The 11,672-nt window shown below is 37.6% G+C and overlaps 1 pseudogene; it reads left to right on the forward strand.

Annotated features, from left to right (window-relative positions):
- Positions 1–1,384, forward strand: part of LOC116088934 — a 92,129-nt pseudogene extending 90,745 nt beyond the window's left edge.
- The last annotated feature ends 10,288 nt before the right edge of the window (positions 1,385–11,672 follow it).

Below are 11,672 nucleotides of genomic sequence, written 5' to 3' on the forward strand. Positions count from 1 at the left end.
GTGAAAGTTCTGTGCCCCAGTGTAGGGGAATGCCAGAGCCAATAAGTGGGAGAGGGTGGGGTGGCAGGTATGGGGAGGGCGGAGGCAACAGGGGTTTGTTTTTGTTGTTTTTGTTTGTTTCTTTGTTTTTTGGAGTGGAAACTAGGAATGGAGAAATTTACATGTAAATAAAGAAAATATCTAATGAAAAAAAGAGTTACAAACAAAAAAAAATTAAGGTGGAATTTAAATAATGGTCAAAAATGTCATGTAAGAGTGAAGGAAAATACAACTTAAAGCATGTAATTTTGGAAAGTGGAAAAAAATATTGATTTTTTTAATTTGTTAAGTCAAACATACATAAAACTAAGTTTAATGTATTTTAAATGTTAAATTCAATTATTAAAAATAACCAAAGCTTAAAGAAATTTTAAAAATGCAATATGATTGAGTTGAAAAGAATAAAAAAAAACTTTATTAAAAATTTGTTTAATAGAAATTCCAAAGTCATGGGTTGGCAATATAAGGACATATTGTATTCTAAGAGATAAACTCAGTTAGATGCAATATTGGATGAGAATTTTTTTATAATCCAGTTATGAAATAGCTAAAGGAGTGTCACCTAAAATTTATAGGATGGAGCTAAAATTAAAAGATTGGAAATGTATTCTAGGCTGTAACAACATAAAGAAAATTTAAGCATTAAAATCATTATTATATTATGGTTAAAAAGACATTTTTCAGAACTTTAGAGCACTTTTAAGGCTTATATAGTTTTGGTAGCAAAATTGGAATAAGTATGTGAATAGGATGTGTAGGTTATTTTCAAAAGAGATGAATATGAAGTTTCTCTTTAATACATGCAGAGTAAACAATAGAAATGTGAAATAAACATCGTAACTAAAAGAGAAAGATTATGGGTAAGAACAAGACAAAGACATCTTCTACTCTTTTTTTTTTTTTTTTTTTTTGGTTTTGGTTTTTTCGAGACAGGGTTTCTTTGTGTAGCCTGGCTGTCCTGGAACTCACTCTGTAGACCAGGCTGTGCTAGAAGTCTAAGCACAACAAGAAAAGAAAATGATTGGAAAACACGGCAGATGGAGTAGATCAGCAACAGACCACCAACACCTATCGTAGAGGAACTCCTGGATCTCATTAGGCTCAACTTGGATGAGTGAATTTATGTGAAAGTGAGAAGTGACTGAGAGCTTCAAGGCAGATTACGATTATGATTATGATCAATATTTAAATATGACCCTGGGAGAGGTAGAAAAAACTGATGACAATAGAGACTGACGAGGAGACATATGAAGAGATAGATAAATCCACCAAATGAAGCATCCCCATGTTCTTTGTCCGGGGTGATGGTGTTGTTCTAGTTGCCCCTTTGTTGAGAGTTGGCTAATACAGAAGATGGATCCTGTGTAGGAAAGCGGAGACTTCGCTTCTTGAGGTGTACAGGAAACTCCCAGAGAGGGAAGCCCACATGCATTCTGATAGTCAGGAATGTGAGGATTCCTCAAAGAATCCTCAAAGAAGTTCATTTGCAAGTAACTCCCAAGCTTTCCAGCTAAATGACCTGTCCCTTTCTCCAGCCTTCCAGTCAGTGTGACCGCCTTGCTCTTTTCAGGAGTTGGTTTGCCCATTGTTCTTGCAGTTACTTTTAGGTTGTTTTTCTTTAAATTAAATGTGATGTTTCCTTTTTTTAAAAGAAAAAGAGAAAGAGTCATGTAAGAGTCATGCAGCTAGTAATGATTGATTGGTATATGTCATTGTTTGCAAATTATATATTATAATTTATAAGATTTGATAAGCCAGAACTTAATCAATTGAGTAAGTTATACTGCTTGATTCATCAATATCATAACATTGAAAGTTGTGTCTTTCCCAGTAACAAAGAATGGAAAATGCAATTTGAAACCATAAATGCAGCAAAAGTTGTGTGAAATTTTTGTAAAGAATGTAACTGATTTTTGTTCTTTTTATTTTTTATTTTTTGTTTGTTTTGAGACAGGATACACTGTGTAGCTCTTGCCAGCCTGGAACTGATTATGAACACTAGGCTGGTTTTGAACTCACATAGATCTGCCTGCCTTTGCCTTCTCTGCTCCCCAAGTGCTGAGATCAAAGCTGCGCACTCCCATACCTAGCTGAAAATAACTTATTAAAGTTGAAGGAGAAATCAAATAAATGAAGGACTCTAGTGTATTTCCAGATTAAATACACTTGATGTTATAAATTCTTCCCCCACTTAATGTCCATATTCAACAAATCAAAGCAAAAATATGATCTTCATTTCCCAAAGAATGTGACAATCTGAATCAGAAACTCCCAAGAGTAAAGGGGCAAACCACTTAGGCCAATCTTGAAGAGTAATAATGAGGGAAAGTGATTTTACCTGTAATTAGGTAGCTCATAAAGTTCTAGTATTGGAAAAAATAACACAGATGTACTGTTTGACAAATTAGATGATTAGTATACCTAATTAGAATCAGGTATAGATAGAATGTAATAATTACCAATAGGAAAATTGTAAATAATTAGAAAATATTTATAATTATTTTAATGTAAAAATTAAAATATAAATAATTTAAGTTACTATTTTAAATTCTTTTAAATTAGGTATGGGCCTTATGTGAATTAGAAGTTGGTTTCTGGTCTCATTACTATTTCAGGACACTGAAATTGGATATGGAATTTTGTAGGTATGTTCTTATATTCATGCAAGAGAACATAAACCAAAGAATGTTTTCTTTAGTAAACATGGGTATCTACTGCTTGACACATAATTCTTTATAATTGCAATGTCCTCTTGGAGGATTTTTCTTTGATGAGTATGTCATGTTCTTCCCTATCTCTCCAGAAGTGGTATGGTTTGAAGTGTATTTTGCCATATCTGAAAATGGCTATACCTATGTGCTTCTTGGTTCCACTTGCTTGGAATATTTCTTCTATTCTTTTAACCTGAGGTGATGTGTACCCTTACTGGTAATGTGTGTTTCTTTGATACAGCCAGAAGATGGATTTGTTTTCTAATTCAATCTATTAGTCTGTGTCTTTTTATTGGAGAATTAAGACCATTAATATTGAGAGTTATCAATGATCAGGAATTATTGATTCCTGTTCTTCTATTGTTATGTGTGGGTTCCTCCCATTTTTGATTTACTGGTCTGGTTTATTCCTCGTGTTTCCTTGGATGTGGTTACCTCTTTAGACTGAAGTTTTCCTCCTTATGCCTCTGTAGTGCTGTATTTGTAGATAAATAGTGCTTAAATTTAGTTTTATCATTAACTTTCTTTCTCTTTATATTATAACTATAGTTTGGCTGGGTATAGTAGTCTGTGCTGGCATCTGTGGTCTTTTATAGTTTGTAGCACATCTGTCAAGGACCTTGTAGCCTTTAGAATCTCCATTGAGAAGTCAGGTGTAATTCTAATGGGCCTGTCTGTATGTGTTACTTGGTCTTTTTCCTTTGCAGCTTTTAATAATCTCTCTTTTTATATGTTTAGAGTTTTGATTATTATGTATTATGGGAAACTTCCTTTCTGGTCCTGTTTATTTGATGTCCTGTACACTTCTTGCGCCTCAATAGACACTTCCTTAAATAACCCAATAAAAATGGGGTACAGAACTAAGCAGAGTTATCAAAAGAAACACAGATGTCTGAGAAACACTTAGAGAAATATTCAACATCATTAGTCATCAGGGAAATTCAAGGAAAAACCCCTTTGATATTTCATCTTATACTAGGATGAATATTTAAAGTCAATAGAACAAATGGCAGCTCATGCTGGTGAGGATTCAGGGAATGGAGAAAATCTATCCATTGCTGGTGGGCAGCCACTATGGAGATGGGTCTGATGGTTCCCTAGGAACAGGCTCTACATTGCACTACTGAGACACTTATTTTATCATTTACTTATTTATTATTCTATTTTTTGTTCTACTTGTAATAGCCAGAAATTGGAAACATCCTAGTTGCCCACCACCAGGTAACTGGTAGTATATTTCCATAATGCAATATTACTCAGCTGTTAAAAATGAAATTATGAAACTTACAGTTAAATGGATGGGGATGGAAAGAAATTGTATTTAGTGAGTACCCTAATTAGTCGCTGTTCTATTGTGAAGAAATAATACTACCAAAGCAACTCTTATAAAAGAAAATATTTAATTGGGGGTCTATCTGAGGTTTAGTCCGTTATGATCATGGCAGAAAGCATGGTAGCACACAGGTAGATATAGCACTGGAGAAGTAGCTAAGAATTCTATATCCTTATTGGCAGGCAGCAGGGAAAGAGGGAGAGATGAGTCCTGTCATGGTTTATGAAACTTCAAAGTCCACCTCAGTAACATGCTATCCAAGGCCATACCTTCTAATCCTTTCAAAGAGCTCCAGTCTCTGGTGACTAAGCAATCCCATATATGAGTCCATGGAAGCCATTTTTATTCAAAGTACCACAATGATGTAATCCCAATCCTTCCCAAACCAAACTTGTATATTCTCTAGCTTTTAAGCTTTTGCCTGGTACACTACAATTAGTATAATCACAGCTGTTAGACATACCGTAAGGCAGTAGCAGAGAGGGAAGGATATTACAATGAAGGAGAAATCAAATATATAGTTATGGAAAGTAGAGAAAGACTGGAGTGGGAGGATTAAATGAGGAGGGGGAGGAAGAGAAGGATAAAAGAGGGAATATGTGGAGGAACAGCTAACACTACCATTTCAGGGGTCAGATACATGCATGCTACTATAGTACTGTTAACAATTCTACTGGGCCTGTATATCTATCTATCTGTCTGTCTGTCTATTTCTCTCTATATATAGAGAGAAGATATATATATATATATATATATATATATTCCCTTGAAGCTTTTAATAATCTTTCTTATGTGTATTTAGTTCTGTATAGTTTGGTCATTATGTATTGTGAGAACTTCTGATTCTATAAAACACACACACACACACACACACACACACACACACACAGAGTATCTAAACAGAGTCACCAAATAATGGGGGAAACAATGCCCTAACTAACTAGACATCTTTCCACACTAAGTAAAATCTCCAGTGCCAGGAGTGAGTTACTCTAATGAAGTTGTTGAGGGCCTCCTGGAAACCCTCAAACAACTCAGGCTATTGGCAAAGCTATTGATTACTCCCCACAACCTATGGCCAGGCTCTATTGTAGAAACAACAATTAGACATCTCATTGAACACATTGAAGTTGAGCGGGAGCCTAACTAGAGCCTTACTCCTACTGACTAGTGTTTGTGGTATGGGAAGGTACTATGCATTCTTTCAGAAGAGAAAGGTAAACACCAAACAAGTTACAACCCTGAGACCTACAACGCTTACCTGCCGTCATGATATGCTGGTTGCAGTAGTAGCACAAAGCTGTAGGGGAAATCAGCTGCTCTCTATTCAAACTTAAGGCCTCCTCCATGAGATGGACGTAGTACCTGACACTGCTTCAGAGGCCAAAAGCCTGAGACCAGATAGCTCAAGGGCCTAGGAGAAAACCAAATACTGTTGTTCTGTTAAAGGAGCTGTCTTAGTCAGGGTTTCTATTTCTGCACAAACATCATGACCAAGAAGCAAGTTGGGGAGGAAAGGGTTTATTGAGCTTACACTTCCACATTGCTGTTGATCACCAGAGAAAGTCAGGACTGGAACTCAGGCAGGAGCTGACGCAGAGGCCATGGCTTGCTTCTCCTGGTTTGTTCAGTCTGCTCTCTTATAGAACCCAAGACCTGCAGCCCAGGGATGGCACCACCCACCAGGGGCCCTACCCCCTTGATCACTAATTGAGAAAATGCCCCACAGCTGGATCTCGTGGAGGCACTTCCCCAACTGAAGCTCCCTTCTCTGTGCTAACTCCAGCCTGTGTCAAGTTGACACACAAAAACAGCCACTACAGGAGCATAGCAGTAAAGTGACTCCTAATGACATTGTGCTATACCCATAGATCAGTGCCTCAGTCAGCCATCATCAGGGAAGATGGGAACCAACACAGAGACCCATGACTAGATAATGTGCAGAGAGTGTGAGACTTTGGAACACTCAGTACTAAATGGGATGCTTTCATCAACTCCCCATTCCCCAGGACTCAGGAACATGCAGAGGGTTGGATGAAAGCAAGGAAACAGTATCTTCCAGACATAGTAAGACTCTCACACATGAACTCACCGAGACTGTGGCAGCATGCACAGGCCTTGTACAGGCTGAAGCCAGACTAGATTCCAGCCCAGACAGGGTCCCAGCACTGAGATGGGGAAGTGAACACAAACTCCCTTCCCTAACCAAGAAGCCATCTCCAGTTGACATCTGCCTGCAAAGGAAAAAGTTTTCTCCAATGAAGTCTCACTGGGTATATAAACCGCACTTGAGGGCACGCCCCATACCCAGCAGCAAATGAACTTGGTAATTTTGTAGTTTTTTTTTTTAATTTTACTGATCCTTTGTTTGTATATTATAGTTCCCAATTTTATGTTTTTATGGGGTTTGCTTTGTGGGTATGTGTGTTTGTTGTGTTTTTTCTTTTTCTTTCTTTTTGTTTTTTTTAATTCTGGTTTTTTTTTTTTTTTTTTTTTTTTTTTTTTGTTGTTGTTCTAATTTTCTTGTTTGTTTTCCAAAGCAAGAGAGAAAGAAGAATGTGACATTGGATAGGTGGGGAGAATTTAAGAGGAGTTAGGGAAGGGGAAACTATGATCAGAATATATTGTATATGGGACATTTTCAATGAAAAGAAATGGAAAAATGTAAGCTAAAGGAGAAGAAGAGAAGAGGAGGAGGAAGAGGAGAAACAACAGCAACATCTGAAGCTTTCTTGCCCAGAGTTTTATAAAATGTAAGTTTTTTTTTTTTTTTGGTAAAAATGTAAAGTTCTGAACAAAATGAAATATGTTTTCCAAGTTAGCTGCATCCTGGAAAAATAACCAATGCTTTGGATAAGCCCAGAGAAAACAGGACTTGTGCTGTCTGCATATATAGAAGTATAAGTTGGTCTCTTAGTTCTGATCACCATCAATAGTTCTGTTTTTGTTTCTCTTTTGAATCAGAGCTTCACTCTATAGCCCAGGCTGGCCAATACTCCTGCCTTAGCCTCCCTGCCAGGAGCTGAGCTTACACAAAGCCAGCTCTGGACATAGGTTTTACTTTATACATGCCCAGCACAGCTTCTGACATTTGAAAGTCCTGACAATTCTTTCATAGGGAATATCTCTAAGTGAGGATGCTTAGCAGCTCTGAGCTTTAGCCACATTTGTGTGCAGTCCCTGAGGCAGCAGTGAGCCCCCCCAGAAGGCAAGTCCACATGTTTTTCCCTCCTGAAGAGTCTTCATCACTAATCACTTTTTGAAACTTTTGTGAGCCTGTGACACTTCTCCCATTGAATAGCCTTTTACACACCTCTTGTCGCTCTCTAACTGTGGTTTCCCAGAGGACTAGGACCACATAGTAACTTATATACTAAGCCTAGATGTATGCTCAGTCATTGTTTGCTCTATGAGATGTAATGAACTGAATCTAGTTCTTTAGACTGAAATCTCTCTCAGCCAACCACTGGCTGGCTGCTGCTTCTTCCCTGTAAAGGATACTTTACTCTTTTTAGGAGAGCTTTTCAGCAATGATGTTACCTTTGTGGATTTTTTTCTTTTCTTCTTGTTTTTTAGTTTATTGAAGATGGTCAATATCCCTGATCGATCTCTATTAACAGAATGTCTTCATGTACAGAAAGATAATTATAATAACCATCATGGATCTAGTAAGAGAAATATATAAATATAACCTGAAGAAATACTGGAATTAAAGCATTGTTTACTGCTTTGTACAGAAGGCCCTTGATCCCCATCTTCTTTGGGTGATGTCTTTGTCTAGAGCTCTGGCCAGCTCTGATTCTACATTCAGAATGAGACATACCCTCTGAGTCTTAATGATGCCTCCTCATATGCTAAGGTGTATGGATTGATGGGATGGCCCTTATGACCCTAAAATGATTTTTAAATGAATACATCAGAAATGGCATGAATGGAACCAAAAGCAAGTCAAAGGGATTCATTTATAAATTTATAAATCTTCATCTAGCATTTTTATTATAGTGTCATTTTAATTGCATTGTAATTGCATTTTAATTGCACATATTTGTATAAGTTGAAGAGTAATCATACTTCTGCAGTTTGGTGGTACATTAATTTATGCATATAGGACTTTAAAATATACACTGTAAATGTTTTCATCATGTTAGGCACTTTAATATTGTCTTCGATTACAAGTCCTTCTTGCTCCCTTCGGTGACTGAGAGAGCAAGGCAGTGCTGGAGTCTGAGCCCAGGGACTTATTTGGTTTTCATGAGTCTCCTTGCTTGGAATGTCCTTTAAACATTAAAAATGGCAAAATATATGTTTTCTAGCTTAGCCTCAGAAAATTTCTAGTCTCTTTATGTGGGTGGGAAGGACAGAGGATGAGTCATTGAATTAGGGTGACAGAAACAATGAATTTTTAACAATATTCTTGGCACAAGTTTTCATGGTCAAGTATCTGCCCAGTGTAGGGCCATTTATTCAACAAGCATTTATCGAGAGCCTACTGGTGTCTGGCACCTCTGAAATATGATCCCAACCCTTTTCATAGCTCATTTACTGAAAAGGATGGCTGAATTTTCTAGCCTTTATGTTTATCTGTTCGGCCAATTTTAGATTGGACTGGTTCTTTGCTGCTTCAAAATATATCCCTCTGTTCAATTACACATATCCCAGACTTACTGGCAGGCTTATTGCTCAGAACTTGCATTTTTATCTTTTTGAAAAGGAAAAAAGCAAGAAACTTAGTAAGAGAGGACTTGCTTGAGATCATGGCCTTAAATGATCTCATGGCACTTTGCAGGCAAGGGACATGGTGTAGAGCAGGTCTCTGTCCTGTTCTGTCCTGTCCTGTCCTGTCTCAGGGCCTTGCATGAGCTAGTGCATGAAGTTCGCCTGCCATTATGCATACATCCACTGTGTATTGTGAAGGGTACAACTGCAATGCATCAATTCCTTCAACCAGAGCCCTGTTTGATTTTTTTTTAATTAATTGAAGAACCAAAATGTAGGCTTTTATATTACACAGAGCCTGAGCCTGAATTTGAAGGGTGAACATCTTGAGAGATGAGTGTATCAATGAATGACAATGAATGAATGACAGTGAATGACAAGCCTCTGTTAGAATCCTCAGGTGACCCCTCCCCACTAAAAACCCTAGTCAGTCAATATTCTTTGGGGGACTTTGTAGGCTCTAATCTAGGTTACATGGATTTCCTGGCCTAGTTGTTTTGTGGAATATGTTTCACAAAGACTTACAAACTTTTCAACAGGTTTGCTGCCACATGACATTGCAGGCATGGGTCATGTGACAAGAAAATAAAACAGAGGGCAAATGTTGTTTTGCTTTGTTTTTAGGATTGATATTTTATTTTTTGTGCATGAGTATTTGCCTATAGGTGTATATATCTACTGCATGAATGTAGTACCCAGGGAAGGCTGGAAAAGGGTACTGAATCCCTAGGCACTGGAATTGCAGATGGTTGTGAGCTGCCACATGGGTGCTGGGAATAAAACCTGGGTCCCCTGAAAGAGTAGCTAGTGTTCTTAGTCATCTCTCCATCTGCCCTGCCCCCAATATTGCTGTTTCTTTTTTGTCAGGGTTTCATTGCACAGATATGGCTGGTCTCCAGCTCTGAAGATAGGGTATCCTCAAACAAGAAGCAGCAATCTTTTTGCTTCTGACTCCTAAATGTTGGGTTAATGCATCCCCACACCTGGCTAGATATTGCTTTTAAGTGTGCTTTGGGTAGAAGAAAATCCAAGAATGTGTATTTTCCCACTTAAAGTAGGCAAAGCTTCTCACACGAGTCTTCTATTAAAGCCAGAAATGGAAGAACATTCTTACAGTCCCAACACTTTCAAGGCTAAGGCAAGAGAATTAAGAGTTTAGGTCTAGCCTGAGCTACACAGTGAATACGAATGGCCTCCATTGGCTCATATACTAGAATGCTTAGTCATCAGAGAGTGGCACTGCTTTTGAGTTATTAGGAAGTGTGACTTTGATGGGGTAGGTATGACCTGTTGAAGGAAGTATATCTCTTTCACGTATGGGGGTAGGCTTTGAGGTTTCAAAAGCAGAAGAAAGGCCCAGTGTCACTCTGTTCTGGCTGCCTATAAATTCAAATGTAAACTCTCAGCTAATTCTTCAGCATCATGTCTGCCTGTGTGCCACCATGCTCTCCTACTATAATGATAATAGACTAAACTTTTGAAATGGTAAGCAAGCCCCAGTTAAATGCTTTTAGAAAAATAAGAGTTGACATGGCCAAGGTAACTCTTTATAGTAATAGAACACTGACTAAGGCACTATTTAAAAGAAAAATAAAAGACTTTGAAGGGTAATAAAAAGAAAACTCCAACACAAGGAGGGGAACTATATCCCTGAAAAAGCAAAAATGTAATCTTCCAGCAACACTAAAAGAAGATAGCCACATGAACGGAATGCCAGCTCTAACAACAGGAATAACAGGAAGCAACAACTACTTTTCCTTAATATCTATTAATATCAATAGACTCAATTCCCCAATAACAAGACATAGACTATCAGATTGGGTACGCAAACAGAACCCAACATTTTGTTGCATACAGGAAACCCACCTCAGTGACAAAGACAGACACTACCTCAGAATAAAAGGTTGGAAAACAATTCTCCAAGCCCATGGCCCCAAGAAAAAAGCTGGAGTAGCCATTCTAATATCTAATAAAATCAACTTTCACCCTAAAGTGATCAAAAAAGAAAAGATAAGGAGGGACACTTCATATTCATCAAAGGTATGATCTACCAAGATGAACTCTCAATTCTGAACCTCTATGCTCCAAATGCAAGGGCATTTACATTCATAAAAGAAACGTTACTAAAGCTCAAAGCACACATTGCACCATAGACAATGACAGTGGGAGATTTCAGCACCTCACTCTCTGCAATGGACAGATCATGGAAACAGAAACTAAACAAAGACAAAGTGAGACTAACAGAAGTTATGAAACAAATAGATTTAATAGATATCTATAGAACTTTTTATCCTAAAACAAAAGGATATACCTTCTTCTCAGCATCTCATGGTACCTTCTCCAAAACTGACCATATAGTTGGTCAAAAATCAGGTCTCAACAGATACAAGAAGATTGAAATAATTCATTGTATCCTATCAGATCACCATGGACTAAGGGTGCCCCTCAATAACAACATAAACAATAGAATGCCCACATACACGTGGAAGTTTAACAACACTCTACTCAATGATAACTTGGTCAAGGAAGAAATAAAGAAAGAAATTAAAGAGTTTCTAGAGTTTAATGAAAATAAAGCCACAACATACCCAAACTTAAGGGACACAATGAAAGCAGTCCAAAGAGAAAAACTAATAGCTTTAAGTGCTTCCAAAAAGAAACTGGAGAGAGCATACACGAGCAATTTGACAGCACATCCGAAAGCTCTAGAACAAAAAGAAGCAAATTCACCCAAGAGGAGTCAAAGGCAGGAAATAATCAAACTCAGGGCTGAAATCAACCAAATAGAAACAAAACGAACTATAAAAAGAATCAACCAAACCAGGAGCTGGTTCTTTGAGAAAGTCAACAAGATAGATAAACCATTAGCCAGA

Source organism: Mastomys coucha, unplaced genomic scaffold, assembly GCF_008632895.1.
Source record: "Mastomys coucha isolate ucsf_1 unplaced genomic scaffold, UCSF_Mcou_1 pScaffold14, whole genome shotgun sequence".
NCBI classification, from domain to species: Eukaryota; Metazoa; Chordata; class Mammalia; order Rodentia; family Muridae; genus Mastomys; species Mastomys coucha.